The sequence below is a fragment of the Oryctolagus cuniculus genome, chromosome 3 (genome assembly GCF_964237555.1).
Source record: "Oryctolagus cuniculus chromosome 3, mOryCun1.1, whole genome shotgun sequence".
Taxonomy (NCBI): domain Eukaryota; kingdom Metazoa; phylum Chordata; class Mammalia; order Lagomorpha; family Leporidae; genus Oryctolagus; species Oryctolagus cuniculus.
Window position 1 is genome coordinate 88,102,879 of NC_091434.1, and position 24,113 is coordinate 88,126,991.

A 24,113-nucleotide genomic window follows, 5' to 3' on the forward strand; every position below is an offset into this window, starting at 1 on the left:
TTTAACTTATAATTTAAATTTTAAGCCCCATCAACCTCTCAGTAATCTATAGTAATAACTTTTAAAAGTTAAAAATTTCAGCTTAAATAAATACTCCCCAAGACATTGTAGGGAACACAGACTTGGAAAAGTCAAAGCAAAAAAAAAAATGCATTCAGGAATATTAGATCATTACCTAGAATCAGGTCACTGGTAGTCATGTACTGGTAATCAAGTATAATCAAGTCCTTATATTACCATAAACATACTGCACCAAAACTGAAACAATGGTCAAACTATGAATCAAGGAGAAATAAATGTAAAATGAATAACATCGGTTTGGCTTATACTTCTCCCAAAGATAACTGTTTATAATCCCCCAATGGATAGCCAGCTATTACTGAATTAATATATGTATTCATTGACACATATGCCCTTGAAGTCCCAGTTCCACAATGGAAAGCTAACCCCTGCAAAAAAATTTAGTGCGGCAACTGAGTGGCAGAAGTTCTTAATTAAACAATATGCCTTCTATTGTAAATAGAAATGCAATCTATTAAAATGATAAGTGGTTTATCAAAGCAGACAGTATCAGATCTCTAAATATGATGTGTGGTTTCAATTATATACTGTGTGTGTGTGTGTGTGTGTGGTGAGGAGAAGGGAAGTTGCTTTAAGCAATATTATCAAGTAGATAATCAAAGTAAATAAGTCTATCTAGATTTAGTTATTGATGTGATGTTTCACAGATGATTATTTTGCTGACAAGAGCAGAAGAATGGAAAACCAAAGTCCAGTCAAAATCCTTTGATTAATTAGGCATATGGTCACTCAGACTTCAAGTAGTGATCCCCTTAGATCCCATTAGATTTAAGATGTCCACACGTTCTTACTGACAGGGACACAAATCCAAGCAGGTGCTGTATTAAAAGTCACAGTCAAGGATGTGTTCACTGTAAGAGATGTCACTGACAATATGATGTCTAAAAGGAAAATTAGGTAAAGGACACAACTGTAGTCACTGTCTTCATAAAGCACAATGAACACCTATCAGAGACATGTAGAACTGACATTTATTTTAAATAATACTTAATTGTATTGACGCTTTATATTCAGTCTTTCCCTTCCCTGTTATTGTTATTCAGAAACATGAGTATCCTCTTCATTTGTCCAAGTACAAAGAATAAAATTATTATCTCATACTATTTCTAAAATCCAACATTTTCACAATCTCACAATCCATTACATAAAAATGTTCCTGTTAGAACTGCCACTTCTAAAAACCAAGTTTCTGGGGGCAGCAGAGTGGGTTAAGTTGAGGCACAGTGACTTAAGCCACCAACTGCAACTCAGGCATCCCATATGGGCACTGGTTTGAGTTCTGGCTTTCCACTTTCAATCAAGCTTCCTGCTAATGTGCCAGGGAAAGCAGCAGAAGATGGCCCAAGTACATGGGCCCCTGCACCCACATGGGAGACCTGGATGAAGCTCCTGGTTTCCGCCTGGCCCAGCTCTCGCCCTTGTGGCCACGATATCTCTCCCTCAATCTCTCTCCACCACCACCCCGCCCATGTGCGTGTGTGCATGCGTGTGTGTGTGTGTGTGTGTGTGTCTTACCCTCTCTCTCTGCATCTCTTTCAAAGAAATAAATATTTCTAAAATACAAGTTTTCATGATGGAAACATACTTCATTCTGACATAAGTGCTTCTCCTGAGATGAATAATATTAAGCTAAAAAGTTAAACTTTTAAGCTAAATTAGGAAGCAATTTGAAGGCATCAACTAGTAACAGAATTTCCACCTTCACCATGATTACTTCTAAATTCTTAAGTAGAAAAGAATGGGTAAAGGGGGTATCAAGTGACTTACAAGTAACATTTTTAAATCAAAATAGTCCTAAATATGCTCCTGCACAATATTCATGGTAAATCAACAACAACTTTATAAGGTAACTTGCAAGTCAACACAAAAGCAATATAACATCCATGGATTACCACTAGGGCTCTGAATCAGAAGGCATTAAATTTCAAGGTACTTTGGCAAATTCTCATATGCATGTAGTATCACACCTCTCATATATATTTGAAGCAGCAAGGGAAACTATAAATTATTTAGAGTAAGTGATTCAGTTTACAGATCAATTTATAGCCTCCAAAATATTTTAAGCTGATACATCTGTTCTTTATATTAAAAGAGACAGCATTTCACTTGTTTAAAAACCACTCAAAAATGTGCACCCCAAAATTATGTCATGTCCCAGTTTACATTCAAGGAGGAAGGCTGACAGATACCACCCATCAGAGCCTGCAAACTCATTTCTTCAAAGAACATCAGCCAAGTTAAGGACTTGCAGGGAAGGAGAAAGTCAAGCAGTGAGAGAAACTAGACAAATGCAGAAGATTCCTGTTTCAACAACCCTTCTACTAGTCTTTAATTCCCATTCATAAAAGACTGAAAGAAACAGAAAAAGAGAAAGTAGGATTCAACTTCGAGTATGTGGCTCATTAGCATAGCTGGGCAACTTGCAAACCTACAATCAGCTGCATGTTAATCAGTCAACCAACAAGTTTTTATTAAGCACTTACTAGCTTCCCACATTGCCCTTGGTTCTGTATATCTGGGACAGCATCCCGTCCCACTGGAAGCTTTTCAATCCAGAATCAATCTACACCAGCAGCACCCATGAATTCTTTGTAATAGCTCTCACTTCTTCCTCTCCAAACCTGACCTGAGACACAGTGTCCCACTTAACACAAGTAGCTTAAACTCAGGAATAGGGTAAGCCTCACAGAAATGTGAATTAAAAACATTTATTTTAACAAGCTGGAGCAGCCAAGGAAATTCTCAGTAGAGTTAAAGGTGGGTAGAGGCATAAGCAAGACATATGAAATCCTGGTTTATGGAAACAGTACAGAAACATGCATTATTTAAATGTTAAAAAAAAAAAAGCCTGCCTTAGGCTATGAAAATTCTCCAGATCTTCCCAACTCTGAAGAAAAGGAACAAGCTTTCAACCATAAGGCTGTAATTCTGCAGGAGAGGAGGAGTTTGCTGAGATCAGGGGAAAAGAAAGATTAGCAAAGCAAGGTAAAAGTCATTGAGGAAAAGGAACGGATGGGGGTAACACAGAAGTGATACCTGGAAAGTGAGAGGTCCAATGTCTGTCATCCATAGGTTGACCTTACTTTTCAATATGCTCAAACCAGCATGTTTCTTTAACACTAGAGGGCATGAACGCAAACGACAAGAGGGAGAGGACAGGGGACCTTGAGCAAAGGCAGCTTTCACATAAAGCCGAAAATCTGGGGACCCCAAGCAAAGCAGAATTTTCAAAGGGACATGGCGACCAAGTGCCTAGCCCTGCAAATACACTCTCTGTTGTTTTTAGGAAGAGTGACGGCGACCTCGCTCTCCTCTGGGCTGAGTGTAGGGCAGACTAAGGCAAGCGTGCCTCCAAAGCTCCTCTGCACCTTCGCCTCATTAAAGCCCCCATCCATTCGAGGACAGTTTTCCCTGAATGCCGAAGCCTCTGTTTGCCTGCCCCCTGTGTGTGCTCTCCTGCGTCTGCCCGTTCAGCTGGAGATACACACGCTCTCCACCTGGCAATGCAACTAACCACAGTCAAAGAACCGGGTAGGGGAGGAGCCCTCGCAGCTTTCGCTGGCCAGACCAGAAGCCTCAGAGTTCCCGGCAGCGCAGCGCCCTCGGACCCGGGAAGCGGAGGCTGGCGCGGCGCCCTTCGCTCTGCCCCTCCAGCACCTCACTCAGTTCCACTACAGCCTCGACAACGGCAGACTGCCTCCACCCCCAAGTCCCCGCCGGCCCCGTGCAGAGAAGTCTGCACCTAGGGGTGCTCACAGGGTGGGCCAGGCGTATTCGCTTGACCAAGGGGGCTGGCGCTGGGGAAGACGGGGCAGAGACAGGAGGGATCAGCCACAAGCAGAAACGATGCTGTACCGTGGAGAGACGAGCGGAGAAGATCAAATCACGGAGATATAGACATCCCGAGAAAAACACGGGGAAAAGAGAATGAAAGAGAAACGGATCCACGGCTTGGGGCGGAGGGGATGGAGGGGGGAGGGCAGGATGGGGAAAAGGAGCGCCGGAGAGTCAGAAACAGATAAACTGAATCAGAGACAGAGACACACACGGAGAGAACGAGAGGCGGATGGGGCACAGCAAGAGAGGCAGAAAGAGGAGAGCGACCGTCGAGGACGCCCAACCCCAGCGCATACCCAGTCTCGCGCCGAGCAGAAACGCCCGCGGCGCAGCCCGCGGCTGCCCGCAGCTGGTGGGAGAAAGTTGCCAGGGCGCAGAGGCCGAGCCATCCCCACCACCAAGCACCACCAAGGCGCAGAGTGTGGCCGGAGCCCCGCAGCTCAGTCGAGTAGCAGAAAAAGCAGAGCAGAAGGCGAGTGGCGGCAGAAAGTTCCGCGACCCGCGAGCCTCCCGCCGCACCTGCAGCTGGCGGCGAGCGCGTACCGAGCTCCCAGGAGATCTCCACGCAGGGTCCGCCCGCGCCCCTGCCCCGGGCTCGGCTCCGCGCCCTGGCACTCGCTGCGGGACTTTGCGGCGCCCAGTCCCGGAACTCTAGCACCCCAGAGGGGACTCGTCCCAGACACACACAGGAAAAGAGAGAGGGAGAGACGGAGACCTGCTGTCGTGGTCAAAGATCCCGCGAAGAGGGAGCGGCGGTCCACTCTCGGGATTCAGCCTCGGAGCAAGCCACGCAGGTGCTGGTCGGCAGCGCCGAGGGCCGGGCTCGCCGAGCCCGCGCTCACCTGGAACCCGCGCCAGCCCGCGAGCGCCGCGCGCAGCCCTGGCTCCCGCCCGCGCCTCTCTCTTCACACTTCTCGGAGAGCGCAGCGAGCCGGCTCCGGCCTCTGCCAGCCCCAGAGAGGCGCCCTCATAGCGCAGCGGCGGGCTGGAGGGCTCAGCGAGCGCGGTGAGAGCGGGCGCCGAGGCCGAGGAGGCACAGGGACCGAGCGAGGGCTCCTAGCACATTGTCACCTCAGCACAGGCGCCGCCGCTGCCGCCGCCGCCGCCGCCTGGTCACTTCGCCCCCGGCCCCCGCCCCCCTCCCACCCCAGCCCGCTGCCCGCGGCCCGCCGGCCCCTCCTCCTTGCGCGGCCCCTCCCCCTCCCGGAGCCCCAGCCTGGAGGCCTCTCACTGGGCTAGTATCATTTACGTAACCAGCACCCCCAGCCCTCCTTCCTCCCTGCTCCCGCTCCTCCCCGGGCTGGGGCGGTGCGCACTGAGCGCGCTCCAGCTGCTCCTGGAGCTGCCGCTCCTGCGATGCGCACAAGTCCCGCGATACTTGGCAGGCACGGCCCCCAAGAGCAAGTGTGGGGTCAGCTCCTCTCCCCGGAGAGCGCCACGCGACCCCTGGGCGCCCCAGGGCTCCAGATTGCAAAGGCCGGCTTGCGTCAGCCTTGTTCGCCCAGTGCAGCGAGGAGCCTCTTAGAACGGAGCAGAGGGTCAGGGATTGCCCTCGGGGAAAGCTCCAGCAACCCCACCCTTGCCGTGTCTCTCCAGCAGAGAGCTGCTGCGGGGAACTTGGGGTGTCTGGCTTCGAAGCACAAAAGACAGAGTTTAGCCTCTTGTCCGTCACAGTTCATGTGTTCCGGTTGGCAGCGGCTGCCTCCGAACGCACCACAAGACAAGGAATGCAGAGTGCTTCCTCATACTCTTAAATTTTTTAGGCAGAGGTACAGAAAAAAATGGAGCTTTAAATTCCTTAGGAAGCTATGGTATTGCACACACAGCCACACACACACACACCGTCCAAGTACCTGAACGTTTGCCTAAGTTAACATGTAGTATTAACTGAAAATCCGTGACACTGAATGAGTTAAAATATACGTAGGATTTTTAGAACAGTACCTGGCGCAAGACACACACTTAAGACTCAGCACGATTAGCATCTGGAAAAGTTACGACCCATCCCCCACTGCCATGTGGGAGAAACTCTTCTAGGAAATAGGCTCTGCTGAGTTCAAGTCACTATGGGGCCATTCATTCTTTGCTGGCTCTTCCTTAGTTTCCCCCCCTTGGCTTTTTTCACTCTTAATTTTCTTATCTGCAAGAAGGGAATGATAGGAATCCTTTCCTTCTTTCTGTGTCATTTCATATTTCTTATAGTTCATTTGACAGAATTGGGTAAGACTATAACAGCTACTTCCAAAATATTAACAGCCATATTGTACAAACATGATACTATTATAATCTAGAATATCATTTCTCATTATAGCCCAAAGAGGCAATGTATAGAGATGTCTTTGTATCTTTTCATGAATAAAGTATCAACTACGTTGGAATGGCAATAACTACATTTCATGCCACCTTTCACATTGTCCATCCTAGCCCATCAGTTATGGAATACTTACCTGAGGTGCTTCTGGGCATGTGTGAGGGTACAGGACCCCATTCATATCATCAAAGAATCTGGAAATGTCATTAGTCACTCTTGTGAGTTCCACTGCTGCCATTAGGTGGCTTACCTCTATTTGGCATGTCGAGAAAAATTATATACAAACAGTTAAAGATAGACATTTTAATTAGTTGTACAATCATTGACTAGCAAAGGTACTTCAAGATGTTAATGGAAATGGAAGAAATGGAATTAAAAGATGTTTATTTTGGTGCACTTTTTTAATCCATGCATACAGGATTCTTTGAAAAGTTCATAGAATTTGCATGTAAGGAAAGCAGATACATGAACTTCATTTATTTGGATCAAAACAAACTTATCATTTAATTCCATTTATCCAAGAACTTGTTCAAGTCCCCTCACATGTTCTTGGACGACATATAAGGTTCTCATCCTTATATTCATCAGTTATGGGAAAAGGAGCAATAACACTTTTGCAATGTTTATTTTTTATTTTATTGCTGCCTAATATTTAATCTAGGAGGATATTTATCTAACTGGAGAAAATTACATATTTATGTGTAACTGTTATATGTGTAGATGTTTATATAGTCCCAAAGTGTCACCCTAGAAATCATTGGCTTTTGCTGCCTAATACACCATCATAAAACAGTAAGCACCTAGAATTTCTCAAGATACTGTGGATTTTCTGGGAGATTTTCTGTGTTAAAGGTATAGGATAACCTCATTCACTTACTCAGTAGTTGGCAAGCTTGACAATCTTAGGAGGACAGCAACTTCAACAACTCATCTTTCTTCAACCTGGTTCAGCAGGCTAGCACAGTCTCCAGCAATAGTTGCATTGTTCCAAAAAGCAACAATGCAGCACTAATAAAAAGCACAATTCAAAGTTCAGCTGATACACATTTGCAAATGACCCATTAATCCAAGCAAGTCAAATGGCCCATTTGTGGGTAATATAGTCTGTGCTTGGTGGGGAAAACTGCAAAGTTGTGTGATGAAAGAGAATACAAAAAAAAAAAAAAAAAATAGGATGCCTTGAGGGCATTCATGCAGGCTACCATAGATTTTTAATTGTAAGAAAATAAAAAATTATTTGTAGTGTTTAAACCTGGTAGATATCTTACCCAAGTAATCAAAGTTAAAATCACAAATAATGGGATCAAATGATATCATGAAACTCATTATGTGATGTACTAAGAGTATATAGTATTATTTATTTAGTATTTCAGACAATAATGCACAATTGAAGATAATCATGAGGAAGTAAAGACAAATCCAAATTAAGAGAAATTCTAAAACCTATCCTGTCTGCACTGTTAAAAAAAAATGTCACTGTGATGAAAATCAAAGGAAAGGTGAGAAACTGTTCCAGACAAGAGTAGTTAAAAAGACTTGACTACTAAATGCAATGTATAATCCAGAATTGGGTACTATGTTGACAGAAAAAATGTTCAGAGGACATTATTGGGACAACAGGCAAGATACAAAAGAAAAATTCTGTATCTGACATAAAGCAATTTTATTTAAAATAAATTATATGTAGTTATATATCAATATTAAATGTGATAATTTTGATGATTTTACTATGATTTCTTATCAGAAAGCCCTTTATTTTTTTAAGAAACATGTAATGAAATATTTTGCGGTAAAAAGAGCAAAAGGCTGTGGCCGGCACCGCGGCTCACTAGGCTAATTCTCCACCTGCGGCGCTGGCACCCCAGGTTCTAGTCCCGGTTGGAGCTCCAGTTCTGTCCCGGTTGCTCCTCTTCCAGTCCAGCTCTCTCCTATGGCCCAGGAAGGCAGTGGAGGATGGCCCAAGTGCTTGGGCCCCTGCACCCACATGGGAGACCAGGAGGAAGCACCTGGCTCCTGGCTTCAGATCAGTGCAACGCACTGGCTGCAGCAGCCATTTGAGGGGTGAACCAACGGAAGACCTTTCTCTCTGTCTCTCTCTCTCACTGTCCACTCTGCCTGTCAAAAAAAAAAAAAAAAAAAGTAAAAAGAGCAAAAGGTTGTAATTTGCCCACAGAAGGTACAGAAATGCCTATAGAGAGAATAATGAAGAAAACACAATAACTTTTTTTTTTCATTTTTTGACAGGCAGAGTGGACAGTGAGAGAGAGAGAGAAACAGAGAGAAAGGTCTTCCTTTGCCGTTGGTTTACCCTCCAATGGCCGCCACGGCTGGTGCGCTGCGGCCAGTGCACCACGCTGATCCGATGGCAGGAGCCAGGTGCTTCTCCTCGTCTCCCATGGGGTGCAGGGCCCAAGCACTTGGGCCATCCTCCACTGCACTCCCTGGCCACAGCAGAGAGCTGGCCAGGAAGAGGGGCAACTGGGACAGAATCCGGCTCCCCGACCTGGACTAGAACCTGGTGTGCTGGCGCCACAAGGCGGAGGATTAGCCTAGTGAGCCGCAGCGCTGGCCACACACAATAACATTTTGTAAAAAGATTCATTTATCTATTTGCCACACAGAGTTACAGAGTGAGAGAGATGGAGAGACAGAAAAAGAGGTCTTCCAACTGCTGATTCATTCCCCAAATGGTCACAATGGCCAGGGCTGGGTCAGGCCAAAGCCAGCAGTCAGGATCATCTTCCAGGTCTCTCATGTACATGCAGGAGCCCAAGAACTTGGCCTATCCTCTGGTGCTTTCCCAGGTACATTAGCAGGGAGTTGGATTGGAAATGGAGCAGTCAGAACTCAAACCTGCACCCATGGGATTGTGGCATCTCAGGCAGTGACTTTATCTATGGCACCACAACACTAGCCCCATAACCTTTACTACTGGTAAATTTGGATGAAGAATGTGAACTCTTTATAGAATCCTTTGCAACATTTCTTTAAGTTTAAAGTTTTTTTCTTAAATGGGGTGGGGGGGGGGAGCAATCCTCGCTTATCTCACAAGAAGATTAAATGAGTACTGAAAGAAATAAAAATTTATATCCTTCTTAAAAAATAGAAGCCTAGGAAATTGTCTTTAATCAAAGAGTACCTATTACATGTACTTTGTTAAATAAACAAGATGATCAACATCACACAATTAATAGACTATATGACATTCAGTGACTTAGATGGACACTATATTGAAATATAAGGTTAACAGCCTAAATACGCATTTTTAAATAACTAAGGCTGTAATTCAAATGGTAAATAAAGAGTGGCATATATATATATATATATATTTAAGGTATATATATATAAATTATTGGATTTTATAAAAGTACTTATTAAGGGGAAGAGAAATTGTGGTATCACATTATGAATATAGGATTGAATGAATAAGAGATTGGAATTGTCGTTATGAAGAGAAATAGAAAACAAAATCTATGAAATTCTAAAACTATTTCTTCCTAAATATATTTTAATGACATCTCATTCTGTTTAAGAAATAGTCTGTAATCTCTAATACAACCTACAAACACCATTAAAATCTGGCTCTCTGCTTATATCCTTAGGTATCCTTAATACCTACAATAAGCCAAGAACTGGTATAGGTATTGAAAGAAAAAAGGAATATATTGACAGCCTTCATGGAACTTGGAACCAAGTTATTCATCTGGTGAACACACATTTGAGTGTTCACAGAATAGTAATTATTTTCTAGGCAGTGAGCAAAGTGGCAAAGACCCTGTTTTCATGAATGCTACATTTTACTTAGATATGTCTTAAATAAATAAACAAGTGCTAGTGTCATGTGGCAATAAATTTTAAAAGAAAATTGAAGCAGACTAAGAGCTGAGCTTTCCAACTAGTATCCCACAAGTGGTTTATAAATATGCCATCATATATTGATGACCTCATTCATCAGAAGTGGCCAAGCAGTGTGGCCTTAATCTGACAGAGCACAGTCAGATAGACTTTGATCATTAAAACTCAAAAGGCTCCTTGGAGAAAGGCCTGTGTGTCCAATTAAAAGTGTAGCACATTGGTGGGGGGGGTGGGCAAGGAAGTTGTACAGGGACTTGTTATAATTATAACTCTGGATAACTGCTCAAAGCTCTAGCAACATAAATTTCAGATAATTCTATGCCTCTGCCATTGACTTGTTTTAGTGGTAACCTTGTTAAGTTACACAACATTGACTGCTCTAAAAATTCACAAGTATTCTTCAAATGAAGCTTTATTTTTTTAATTTTATGATAAAATTTTAATACATCATCTGTATCTACAACAAAATACAAATAAATTAATGAAAGAAAAGTACAATTGACATTTTAAGTATCATTTAACTGATTTAAAAAAATCTCTCTCTCTCTATCTCTGTCTCTCTAACTTTGTCTTTCAAATAAGTAAATAAATCTTTTTTTAAAAAAAAGATCTCTCTCTTTCTACCTCTCTTTGTAACTCTTTCAAATAAATAGAACAAATCTTTAAAAATATATAAAAAGCCTATATAACTCAATGTATTTTGTCTTCAATATATTTTTGTAAATTTAATGTAGAGAACATGGAATTTTTTTTTAAACAAAGCTCCATATTGATACACTCAAATTTGCCCTTGTTTATATCAGGATCCATAATGCCCTGTATTTCTTTGCAGATTTCACAGTGGTAAATTTATACTTTACTTAAGTTTTGATTGGTGTCTCTTTTCTCTATGATGCAGTAAAATAGAAGAAAGAAAAGAATAGATTGATTTGTTAATCTGAGAAAATGACTGCTGTGCTCTGTTCAAAGAGCAGTGTCTTTTGTACAGTAAACCTCTGTTGAACAGATGAATTAATCCAAACATCTATTAGTCAAAACTAAACTTTTCCTGCAGGCATTCATGTTTTTGACCTTCTCTGTCCCCACTAAACCTTTTCTTTTAGTGTTGTATAATTATTTGGGAAGTAATCAATACAGTGTCAAAGAATTGTAGGGAAACAACTAATTTTCAACCCACAATGATTTTCAGTACCATGGAGAGAGACAAACAACAGTCTGCCAAACAAAGTTGTGGTCATATCAGCTTGAGCATACTATTATTTAACATGCATTGAAAGAGAAAAGTAAATAGAAAGTAAGGCAGTGAGGAAAAGACAGACAGCATTACTACTCAGTGTTCATAGACCGAGAGATAAATAGATGGAATGCAGGACAATGTGGAAAAGCATTGATATTCACTTAAGGGAATGTGGGTTTGCTGTCACTTAACCTCCCTGTATCTCCATTATGTTAAAAGGCAATGTGAAGTGAAATGCTAAGTGCCATCAGAGTTTAAATCCAGAAGAAATTACATATGCACTATCTAAACAGTTTTTTACTTACATAAACCAAATGGAGGTAACCCTTCTTAGATTGTATCGTACCTTTTAGGTTTGAATATAATAACTTGCACATAGTAGGTAATCACTTATTCATTAAGCATAAAGACTGAACTGCCTCATCCTGTCAAAAACACTTCACTGGCTTATTAAGACTTATGAATAATCCATTAGATTGGCAAAATTGTTTTCACATTTAAGAATCTAGTACTTTGCTATTTAAATTTTGAATGTGAACACTCATAAAAATAACTACATAGAAGGTAATTTTATTAGTTTTTGTCTGGACTTTATTTTAAAACTATATTTAAAATCTCATCATCTGTGAGAAGAATGTTCCAGTGCGTTTTAATTAGTTGTTAGAAGCTTTACTCATAATTCCAGCATACTCATTGTGGCAACCATAGAATCTGTTATCCAACAGACAGCTTACATCTGACTCACTCCAACTCTATAAGACAACGACTTTTGCATTTGTGCATTAATGTCTTACAGAGTTAGAGTGAGTCAGATATAAGGGAAAAGATAAGTATCAAAGCCACTATTTTTAAATTTAAATATTTAAAAGAATTCCCAGAATCACATTAGATTTTCTTCCTAAGCCTCATTTTTCTTCACCTATCCTAGTCAAAGCAATTATTTATACTGCAACACAACATATTAAGCAAAACTTAGGTGTGTTGGACAAGAAAATTTTAAATGGGCAAATTCATAAATTATTCAGTATGTAACAGGGAACAGCAAGTAGAAAACACAATGTGGAGCATTGAAAATCTTGGTCCTGGATTCTGTATAAATATCCACTTCGGGTTTGGAATGGTCTGTATCATTTTAAATCTACTTATGATGGCAGATTAATGCAAAGAGGCAATTTTCTCCATAGAAAATGACGGAAGAATGACTCACTCAATAGGAGCCATTGACTATCATTAACTGTCAAGAATCATGTGAAACTTAGATCAATACATGGAGGAATTTTTTTTACTTTATTTTCAAAGATTAAAAGTTTTTATTGGGGCAGGCATTTGGTCTAGTGGTTAAGGCACAGTTTGGTACATCAATATCCTATATTGGAGCGCCCAGGTTTTCGTCCTAGCTCTGCTCCCAAATCCAGACTCCTGATCTGTGCAACCTGGAAAGAAGAAGGTGGTGGCTTCAAGAAATTTGGTCTTTGCTGCTCTTGTGAGAGACCCAATTGAGTTCCCAGGTCCTGGCTCCAGACTGAGTCAGCCCTGGCTATTTCAGGCATTTGGGGAATGAACCAGTAAAAGGGAGATCTGTTTGTCCTCCTCCCTACCTTCCTGCCTTATTTATTTAATTCATAAGTACATAGTAATTTTCTTAATATATTTATAAGGAACTACAAATTACTTCAAGAACTTATAATTTATAAAGGTACTTCAAGAACTTTGATTGAACATATGATTGAAAAATTCGTCATCTTAGTACAAAACATTGAAATCCAGTTTTCTCAGAATAAATATTTTGCATGAAATTTTGAAGACCCCTTCGTGTATATCCTGTATATTTTTCTTAGAAGTGTAAGTTATAGTAAAAATAAGAATAGTAGTAAAAATTAATCAATTAAAAACAAGGAAACTGGTGGAATATTTAAATAATAGATTCCATGATTCTAATCTGAATAGCATTAGGGAAGAAATGTCAGGGCAAAATGCAAGGCAGTATTCTCAAGTACATTTGCCTTTAAATAGTTATCAGTATAATGTAAAAGCAATACAATCTATTAGCCAAAAATAACACAGTGGTGTATATTTCATCAAGAATTCCATAAAGATGGGAATTGACCTTTAACAATTTATATCGTAAAATATTAACAACTGCTCAAATTTGTAAATAAAATAGAATTGAAAGTATTTAAGTATATCTTTGCCCCAGGGTATAAAAAAAGCTCTAAGAAATTCTTCCCAGACTTTCAGTCACATTAATTTGATGGCATCTCTGTGTTGCTTATCTGAACCAAAGGCCAATATGTATGCATGAGTGTATGCCTTTATATCTATGAACTGTAGTACAATCTATTTTTTCTAAAGTTAATACCCAGTTGTGTTTCTAAGGATGTAATTGCTACAAGACTCTTGAATGTAAAAAGTTAGCTTTTATAGCTACCTCTCCGGAAATGTACAATGGGACTAAGTATGTCATGTGACATTTAGAGGGGTTATATTGTCTTTTGAGGACTCTTCAACCCTGAGCAATGAAAATGTTCAGAGTGGTTAAAAATTCAAAACTGAAAATAACATTTCATTCCCACAAATTTGCAAACTATGTGTGATGCCAGTATCAAGATTCTTAAAATTGATATAAAACCTAGTGTCATGGTCTGTAAGCACCCATTAAAGGGAAGTACAGAAAAGCTAACTACATGGAAATAGAAATAGTTTTTTTCGAAGTGATTCTTCCGCTTTCATTTTCATCACAAACAGAACATAGAAACTAGTAAATGGAAAATCATACTCCTATTCACCAACCTACACAAAATTTCTATTTTTCTTCATTGACATATAATTTTCTTTCTCAGGCTCAGGGGTCCACAAACAATTTATGCACTTTAAAGTAAAACCAACCTGGTTTAAATATACAAAAGTTATGTGACCTTGGGAATGTAGCCCTCGGAATAACAGTAACTTTGTTGATAAAATATATGTAACGATATGCTATGTACCATGATATGTATTTGAGAATTGAAAGATGCAATATATGGAGGTTGTTAGTATTCTACCTGGATCATAGTAGCTACTCAATAGATAACGCCTAATTTTAAGTATTCTGAGTTGTTAAGAGGTGTTGTTGTCAATTATAAAACATGATGGAGGCTTAAGGCAGATGCAGGGATTTCTCATACTCTGTGTTGAAAACAACTTAGAAATCATTATCAAGATGACCAACCCTGTTTGCATACATATCACTGTTCTCACTGCTTTCTCTTTCTTCAAATGTCTGACATCCATAATGGTCTTAACCTAGAACAGATATTTATACATATTAATATCTTACCAAGAGACATAATAACTACTTCTATCAGTTGCATGTGTGCACATGGAGAATAAGACACACATAGCCATGCATGAGCAGACATATGCACATAGCTTCCCACTTTACAATTTTGAGTCCCATCAACTTTCTCTGACTGATTATAGAAATATCCTCAATAGCTAAATCTCAGTGCTTGCCACTTAATGAGGTCCCCAGTAAATAGCATGGTCATTATATTGTCATGATCATTTCTACTCCCCTTTCCCTAATAATCACAGCATATCAGGAAAACCAAGCTTTTATCACTCTTTATGATCAGCCCTTTCAATGGCCTCCTTATTAGGTAATAGATGCACCTCTCAGTAAAGATCATCTTGCCACCAACCACCTGTAGAACAACCATCTTCTGGAAATTTTTCATAGGAGAAGGAAATAGAACTCAACAAATTTAGTACCAAATAAATAGGTGACTCTATCTCCTATCTCTTCTTTCTCACGAATGCTTGCTTAGCTAACTTTAAAGTGCAAATATCTCCTAATCTGCTCAAGATGTGAAAAATGAAAGAAGCTCTAAAGAAAGGACAGAAATAGAAATGGAATCTACTTGTATAAGGATGCAAACATTTTGATAATGACTCCAACCTTAAGCAAATTCAGAACTTCTCAGAGCATTATGGAAGACAATTTTCATTTTACATTTATTTGTTTTCTGGAGAAAAATTACATAAGCCAGAACCTCAGTTAATCTTCTATTGGTTTCTCCCTCCCTCTCTCACTTCCTCTTTCTCTTCCTTTTTAGTTTTTAAAAAAAGATTTATGTATTTATTTGAAAGGCAGATTTAGAGAGGGAGAGAGCCTCCATCTGCTAGTTCACTCCCCCATAAGACCACACTGGCTGGGGCTAGGCCGTGCCAAAGATAGGAGACTAGAACTCCATCCAGGTCTTCCATGTGAATGGCAAGGACTGACAAACTTGGGCCATCTTCTGCCAGCTTCACATGTGGTAGCTTAACCCACTGTGCCACACTGCTGGTCCCTTGGTTTTGTTTTTGTTTTATGTTTTTCTTTTTAATTATTTTTTTAAAAATGTGAGTCCTTCATGTTAGGTATCTGCAGTATTTGTATCTGACTTATTTCATTCAACATGAGATCATCCAGTTGCAGCCATTTTGATGAAAATGACAGAATTTCAGTCTTTTGCATAGCTGAATAAAACTGTAGTGTGTGCGCACATGTGTGTGTGTGTGTACACATCTCATGTTTTCTTTATCCATTCTCCAGTGGTGGGCACCGTGGTTGATCCCATATTTTGTCTATTGTGAACAGTACTACTATAAACACAGGGTGCAGGTTTCAGTTTGGTACAATGTGTCCATGTCTTTTGGGTATATACCCAGTAGTGGGCTTGCTGGATCATTGGCAAGCCTATTTCTAGCTTTTAAGGAAATCTCCATACTAGTTTCCACAGTGGCTGCACTGCTGTACATTTTTACCAACAATATATATGTGTTCCTCTTTCTTCACATCCTCCCCAGCGTTTCTTGCTCTCTGTCTTTTGGATAATACCCATTCCGATAGGGTGAGGTGATGTCTCTTTGTGTTTTTTTTTCCCCTTATGTTAGTGATGTTGAGCATTTTTCAAATATTTGTTAGCCATTTGTATCTTCTTTTGAGAACTATTTGTTTAAATCATGTGGCTATATATTAACTGGTTTGTTTTTTGTTGTTCCTGAGTTTTTTTCAGTTGGCAATGTGTTCTGGGTATTAATCCTTGGCTTGCAAATATTTTTTCCCGTTCTGTTGGAAGTCTCTTCACTCCGTAGATTATTTCTTTTGAAGTGAAGAAGCTTCTGAGTTTGATATAGTCCCATTTATTTAGTTTTGCTTTTGTTGCCTGTGCTTTAGGAGTCTTATCCACAAGTCAACTCCCATGCCAATATCTTAAAATGTTTCTTCTACATTTTCCTCTAATAGTTTCATAGTCACAGGTCTTACATCTAGATCTTTGATCCATCTTAAGCTGATTTTTTGTATTCAGTGAGAGGTAGGGATCTAAATTTATTCTTCTACCTATGGTTATCTAGTTTTGTCAACCTCATTTATTAAAGAGGTCATCCTTTCTCCAAAATATGGTCTAGGCATTTCTGTCAAAAATCAGTTGACAATATATATGTTAATAGATTAATTTCTGGGTTCTCTATTCTGTTTCATTGATCTATGTGTCAATTGCTAAGCCAGTACCATGCTATTTTAATTATTATAGCTTTGTGGTATGCTTTGAAATCAGGTATTGTGAGGCTTCCAGCTTAATTTTACCACACTCAGGATTGTGTTGGCTACTCTAATTCATAAAATTTTAGGATTTGTCTTTCTAATTCTGTAAAGAGTGTCATTTTGATAGGGATTGCTTTGAATCTGTGAATGTCTGTTTGCTCAATAGTATGTTTCGACCAGGATATCTTTGGGTCCTCTGATTATCCCATAGCTGAATGTCCATATTTCTTTCAAAATGTGGGAAATCTTCAACTTTTATTTCTTTTAGTAGGTTTTCAACTCCTTTTTCCTTCTTCAGGAGTTCATGTAATAGGAATATTTGGACACTAAATTATGTCCCATATTTCACCCAAGCTTTATTCATTCTTTTAAATCTCTTTATTTTTTCTTATTAGATTATATATAAAAAGTCTTATCCTTCATCAGAAATTCTTTCAACTTGATCTATTCTGTTGAATGTTTCAATCATATTTTTATTCTACAGATTTGATTATTCTTCTCCAAAACTTGTTTCTTTTTAAAGATTTCTATTGGGGCTGGCACCGTGGCTCACTTGGTTAATCCTCCACCTGTGGTACCGGCATCCCATATGGGTGCCAGTTCTAGTCCGGGCTGCTCCTCTTCCAGTCCGGCTCTCTGCTGTGGCCCAGGAGGGCAGTGGAGGATGGCCCAAGTGCTTGGGCCCCTGCACCCATGTGGGAGACCAGGAGGAGGCACCTGGCTCCTGGCTTCAGGATGGCACAGCTTCATCTGTTGTGGCCATTTGGCGAGTGAACCAACGGAAGGAAGACCTTTCTCTCTGTCTCTCTCTCTCACTGTCCATAATTCTACCTGTCAAATAAATAAATAAAAATCTTTAAAAAAAAACCACAAAGATTTCTATCTCCTTAGTGAATGCTTCATTCATGTTACCTCTTGTTTTCCTCATTTCTTTAATTTACCTATACTGTCTGGCATTGTACAGAGTTCCTTACAATCAATATTTTGAATTCTATTTTTGGCATTTCATAGATTTCCTTCAGATCAGGATCTGTTTCTGGAGAACTATGTGTTCATTTGGAGGTGACATGCTTACTTCTTCAAATTTCCTGTGTCTCTACAATGATGTCTGTGCATTTGATGGAGTACTTTATGGAGTAGGCTTTATTGGAAAATAATTTATTGTTTCAGCAGAATGCAAGGTCTCATTTGGCTTGCTGCTTTAGCCTTGATTCTCAGTAATCCTGGAAGTGTAACCTTTGAATGATTTCTTTTGCTTTAGTCTATGTCAACTCTGTCCATATGCAACAGAGTGGTCTGTTCTGCAGTGGTTCATGGGGTAGAAGTTGACTTTGAGATGAATGTGGGCTTCCTTGTTTGTGTATCTTCAGTCCCCAAATAATTGTCAGTTACACTAGAGATTGTGATAGCCATAGCCTTGTTCTTGGTGCTGAGCAATACAAAAAGGGACTATTCTCTTGTCTCACAGGCAAATCTGAGTGATTCTGGGGTGTGTAGCACCAATAGTTGTGGCTCCAGGACTGTGTGATGTGGATGAGACCTTCCTGAGGTCCTGATAGAAGGACACAACTGATTCTCAAGGCTATAACACCAAAATCCTTTTTTCTAGGACTGGAGTATGTGACCCTGTTCCAGTCCTATAGGGTGACTAAAATGTATACAAAAGATTTTGCATTGGCAGATATGGGTCTGTAGAAGCAGAATACATCTTCCCTATGCCTCACTGAACAGACTCCAGTGGCTTTGAGGAAATTAGTACTGATTTTTGCAGTCCTGGTGTGCAGGATATGGAGGGGTCATTAGCCACATCTCCCAGATTGGAATCCAGAAGCTGGGTACTATAGCAGTCATCTGCCTGAAGCAGAATGATGTAGTAGAACACTCCAGATACCACAAGTGAGTGAGAGTTACTCCAAACACTGTAACACCAATATCAACAGCCCCGGCTCTAAAGGCACAGATGGAAATGCCACCAGTTCTCACATGGTAAACAAGCATGATACTATGGTTTGTGCCCAAGGCTCCCAGCACTGTGAGCTATGAGGTGCAGTTGGAATTTTTTAAGGCTGGGTCTGGGATTTTTTATTCAGCCATCATGATTCTCCTCTTTTATCATTCTAATACACCAAGGCTGCAATACAATCAAGCATGCCTTAAAGAATGTCAAATGATAAATAAGAGCAAAAGAAAACCTGGCAAAATCAGTAGGTTAATAGGTAATCTAGACACTGGAAAATCATACAAAAATTTTGAATAACTGAGACTAATGAGTACAGAAAATATATGTTGAGATGGAAGATGCCTCCATGAAATTTAAACTTCTAGAACTGGGAAAAAGTCAGCACAGCTTCAGTTAAGCATTAGATACATATGTTTAGCAGGAAATTCAACCTGGCAAAAGAGATTCGTGAGCTGAAAAAATAAACCAAGAGGAAATATCCATACTGCAGCACAAGAGAGTAAAAGCGATAGAAAATACATATAACAGACTAAGAGATATGAATCTGAAAAGAAGAATCACTGGCATTGTGGGGGGTCCCAGCGCAAAGGAAAGAGAATGTGTAGAAGCAGTGTTTGAAGGCATTGTGGTGAATATTTTCCAAAACTGGTGATAACTATCAAGCCACGAATTCAAGAATTTCTTTGAGACTCAAGCAAGATAAAAATAAAATACTATATTTTTGTGTATCATTGTCAGACTGCTAGGAAACCAAACACAAATCTTAAAAGTAACTAGGGGACAAGTCTATTATTCTTGGAGAAGAAACAACAAGGCCTAGAGTTGCTTTCTCTACAGAACAGAAGGATAGAGAAGACACTGACACGGTACCTTTAAAGAGTGGGGAGAAACTGTAAACCTAGAGTTCTATATCCAGCAATAATGTCCTTCAAAAATAAAAACAATGTGAAGCCTTTCTTTCTAGATTAGCAATTTGGAGACCTCATTATTAGTAGATAGGCATTAAAAAGAGATGCTAAAGAAAATTCTTGGAGAAACAAGGTGATTCCTTGTAAATACAGTAATAGGGAACAAATGCAAATACCTGAAAGGCTTGAAATAAGGAAACCAAAGAGGATATATCACAAAACATTAAAGCTGCTGGATTCTAGGATATAAATATATGTAGAATCCAGAGTTTTATAATATATACAAAGTGGGAGGGAAGTAAAGGGAGATAAAGTTGTTAAAAATTCTACCATTTTCAGGGAAGAGATGAAAATAGATTTCATGTTACAATGTACACTGGTATTCCCTGGGAAAAAAAGAATGAATTTTTAAAAATGTATCTATGTATTTGAAAGAGTAACAGAGAGCAAGAAAGAGAAGCAGATCTTCTGTCTGTGAGTTTACTCCCCATATGGCTGCAAGAGCCAGGGCTGGGCCATGCTGAAACCAGCAGCTAATATCTCCATCCACATTGCCCATGTAGGTTGGCAGGAGCCTAAGTACTTGAACTGTCACCCATCTGCCTTCCCTGGCATGACAGCAGGAAGCTATCTGGGAAGCAGAGTGTCATGTCTCAAAACTGGGCCCTCAGAGATATGGAATACAGGTATTCCAAATGGCTTCTTAACCCACTGTGCCACAGTGACTGCCTCTAAATTCAGTATGAATAAACCAATGAGGGTTAAAAATAATCATGAAAATTGGTGACTAATCCAAAAGCAAGGCAAAAAAGTGGAAGATGTGGAAAACATACTTAAAATGAAAGATTTAAATATAAGCAGAATTTACATTTAGTATTCACTGTCTAAATAATTTAAAGATAACACTAAAATACAATTTCGGAATAAGTTATTTTATAGATCTCATACATATATAATAATAAACACTTTTTAAAGAGTTTAACTCTTGGGGCTGGTACTGCAGTGTAGTGGATAAAGCCACAGCCTGCAGTGCCGACATCCCATATGGGTGTCAGTTCAAGTTCCGGCTGCTCCACTCCTGATTCAGCTCTCTGCTGTGGCCTGGGAGAGCAGTAGAAGATGACCCAAGTCCTTGGACCCCAGTACCTGCATGGGAGGCCCAGAAGAAGCTCCTGCCTCCTGGCTTTGGATCGGCATAGCTCTGGCCATTGTGGCCAATTAGAGAGTGAACCAGTAGATGGATGACCTCTCTCTCACTCTCTCTGCCACTCCTCTCTGTGTGTAACTCTGACTTTAAATAAATAAATCAATCTTTAAAAAAAAAGTTTAGCTCATGGGCTAACTCATTTTTTTCACTTATATATAAAATAATTTTTCTCATTTATACATAAAATAATGAAATTAACATAGAGATAAAAATGTTTCATGAATATGAAGACAATTTCATCTCTACCAAATATGGTATAATTTACATGTCTAAAAATGTATAAAATTACAATACAGCTGAGATAATTAAAGGCTAATATCACATAATCTGAAGAAATATCCACATTAAAACACATTTTCTCTTGACTAAAGATTCCTAGAATGAATATGCAAAAACAAGATAATTTATGCTATATACAAGGGGGATATTTTGAGTGTAAAGGTCATGAAAGCTGAAAGTAAAATGATGGAAAATATATTTTATGTAAAAACTAATAAATAAAGCCAGTATAGTTAAAAACCAGATAAAGTAGATATTGAGATAAAAAATTACTTAAAATAGAGAACACATTTCAAAATTATAATGATCTATTAGCATAGATTATTTATATAGCAATAATAAATTTTAGTGTATGTTATGCTACTCTTCCCACAAATTATATGAAAGGAACTGAGAGATTTGAGCAAATTAGCAAATCTGCAGGCATCACAAAGTGTTTGAACAAATCTCTCTTGGTAACTCATATAACAGAGAAAAAATGTCAGGTAAGAATATAGAAAATTTGGGGCCAGCGATGTGGCATAGTAAGTAAAACTGCTGCCTTCATGCTGACATACCAAATGGGTGTATATTTGAGTCCCAGCTGTTCCACTTGTTATCCAGCTCTCTGCTAATGTGCCTGGGAAAGCAGTGGAAGATGGTCCAAGTACTTGGGCCTCTGTATCCCCATGGGAGACCCAGATGAAGCTCCTGGCTCCTGGCTTCAGCCTGGCTTAGCCCCGGCAGTTGCAGCCATGTGGGGAGTGAACCAGTGGATAAACGCTCTCTCTTTCTCAGCCTCTACCTCTGCCTCTCTGTAACTCTGCATCTCAAATAAATACATAAATCTTTTTAAATATAGAATATTTGAATGAAATTATTTACAAATGTATGTACTCAAGTGTATGTACACTTACAACAGATATAATACTTCACCCAAAACTAAAAATGGGGGTCAGCGCTATGGTGTAGTGAGTAAAGCCGCCACCTGCAGTGCCAGCATCCCATATGGGCACCAGTTCGAGTCTCTGCTATGGCCTGGGAAAGTAGTAAAAGATGGCCCAAGTCCTTGGGCCCCTGCACCTGTGTGGGAGACCTGGAGGAATCTTCTGGCTCCTGGCTTCGGATCAGTGCAGCTCTGGCTGTTGCACTCTGGGGAGTGAACCAGTGGATGGAAGACCTCTCTCTGCCTCTCCTTCTCTCTGTGTGAAACTCTGACTTTCAAATAAAATATATAAATCTTTATAAAAAAAATTTAAAATGAGCAGGAGTGGAACATAGAAAAAAAATTCAATTCCAAGTTCTAAAACTCATACAGAGTATACTCTCTGACCACAGCTATGAATAAGCTATGAATCTATAGCAAAAGGATAATATGAACATTTCTAGATACTTTGAAGTTAAGTAAGACACTTCTAAATACCCAGGGGATAAAGATATAATTATAATGGAAATAAGAAAATATTTTGGGATAAGTGGTAACAAAAAACAATGTCACTCAATTAAAGCTATGCTAAAAGGAAAATGTGTATTTTGTCTTAAGGTTTTTTTCTCTCAGAAGAAATTCTTGATTCAAAGAGTTATCCTGAAGTTCTCCAGAGAGAAGTGGGTGAAGTACTGGAGAAAGCAGTTTGGTGAAGTATAAGAAGCCAAGAAATATGTGCTTCACCTAAGGACTCGGCTACACTCAGTTCCCCAGGAACAGTCCAGAGCCAGCATTGCATATCAGTATGAGTCCCATGTGGAGGTAAGAGAGCTTGGTTTTGGACCTCTGAATCAGCCAATGATTGACCCATGTCCATTCTAGGAAGATGTAAACTTCCAGGCACCTCCTGTTCTATAAAGAGTGGAGGCTATTTAAGTATTTCAACGGTAATTCGAAGTTTTCACTAGCAAGGCAGAAACTAGAGAATGGCCTTAGGGTACTGGTACAAGGGACTTGTGGGAAGTATGCCATCCCAAGGAAACTGAAGCTCCCGAGCACTTAGGGAGGACTCTCCATATGCATGAACCAGTTTCAATACTCTGAGCTAATCCTCTGAAGAAAGTTGCAGTTTCAGCTGTTAGAAGCAAAGAACACAGATCCAGGAGGTAAGCACACAGCACTGGTATAAGGGACACAAGAGAATTTGTGTTAGTCTTCAAGGTGTCCACTAAGTAATATTAGTTTGAAAATCAGTCTCAAAGATTCTATCTCAAGTCAGAAAATAAAGGTAAATTAAATACAAAAGGCAGGGATAGAAGAATAGAAGCTAATGACTTAAAGGTAAATATATGAGAGAAAATCAAATTTCTTCTGTGAAGATGCCAATTAAATTATTCTAGTAATATGTCTATCAAGAAATTAAAAGAAATATAAAATACCAATTTCAGGAATTTTAGGAATATTGAATATCGCTATTGATCTTGCAGGATATAAAAAGTTAATATGAGAAAATAATTTTAAAAATTATGCCATGATTATGAAAATTTAGAGAAATACTCAAAATCTTAGGTTATAAAAAATCTAATTTGGAGACTTGATGAAATAGAAAATTTGAAACATGCATAGCTAATGATGATTGAGTCTACATGTGAAAACCTTTCCACAAAGAAATTATAAACCCTAATGGATTTATTGGTGATTTCTACAATAAATGTAAGGAAGAAATTGTACTAAAATTTAGAAATAATAACTCTGGTATTCCTATAGGATAGTCCTGGAAAATTTTGATCCCCTAAACTAAAAAGACTGTTACAAAAAAGGACATTAAAGAAGTTGTATTACAGATGAATCATTCACATTATTTAGCAACAAACATATTTCATACAACCTTAACAATCAAAACTAATGAAAAATATTACATCAAAACCAAGTTGTATTTATTCTAGGACTAGAAGGTTGTTATAA

At 39.4% G+C, this 24,113-nt stretch overlaps 1 protein-coding gene across 6 annotated transcripts in view; it reads right to left on the reverse strand.

Annotated features, from left to right (window-relative positions):
• Window positions 1-5,061, reverse strand: part of GALNT13 (polypeptide N-acetylgalactosaminyltransferase 13) — a 540,250-nt gene extending 535,189 nt beyond the window's left edge. For 3 of the 6 annotated variants that reach the window (XM_070070868.1, XM_070070865.1, XM_070070866.1), the window contains exon 1: window positions 4,634-5,059. The gene's annotated coding sequence lies outside the window, so the exon portion shown is untranslated. Of the gene's footprint in view, window positions 1-4,214; window positions 4,365-4,633 lie in introns of those variants that run through there. The other 3 variants (XM_008258589.4, XM_070070869.1, XM_070070867.1) reach the window with 3 other exon arrangements.
• Between the last annotated feature and the right edge of the window lie 19,052 nt (window positions 5,062-24,113).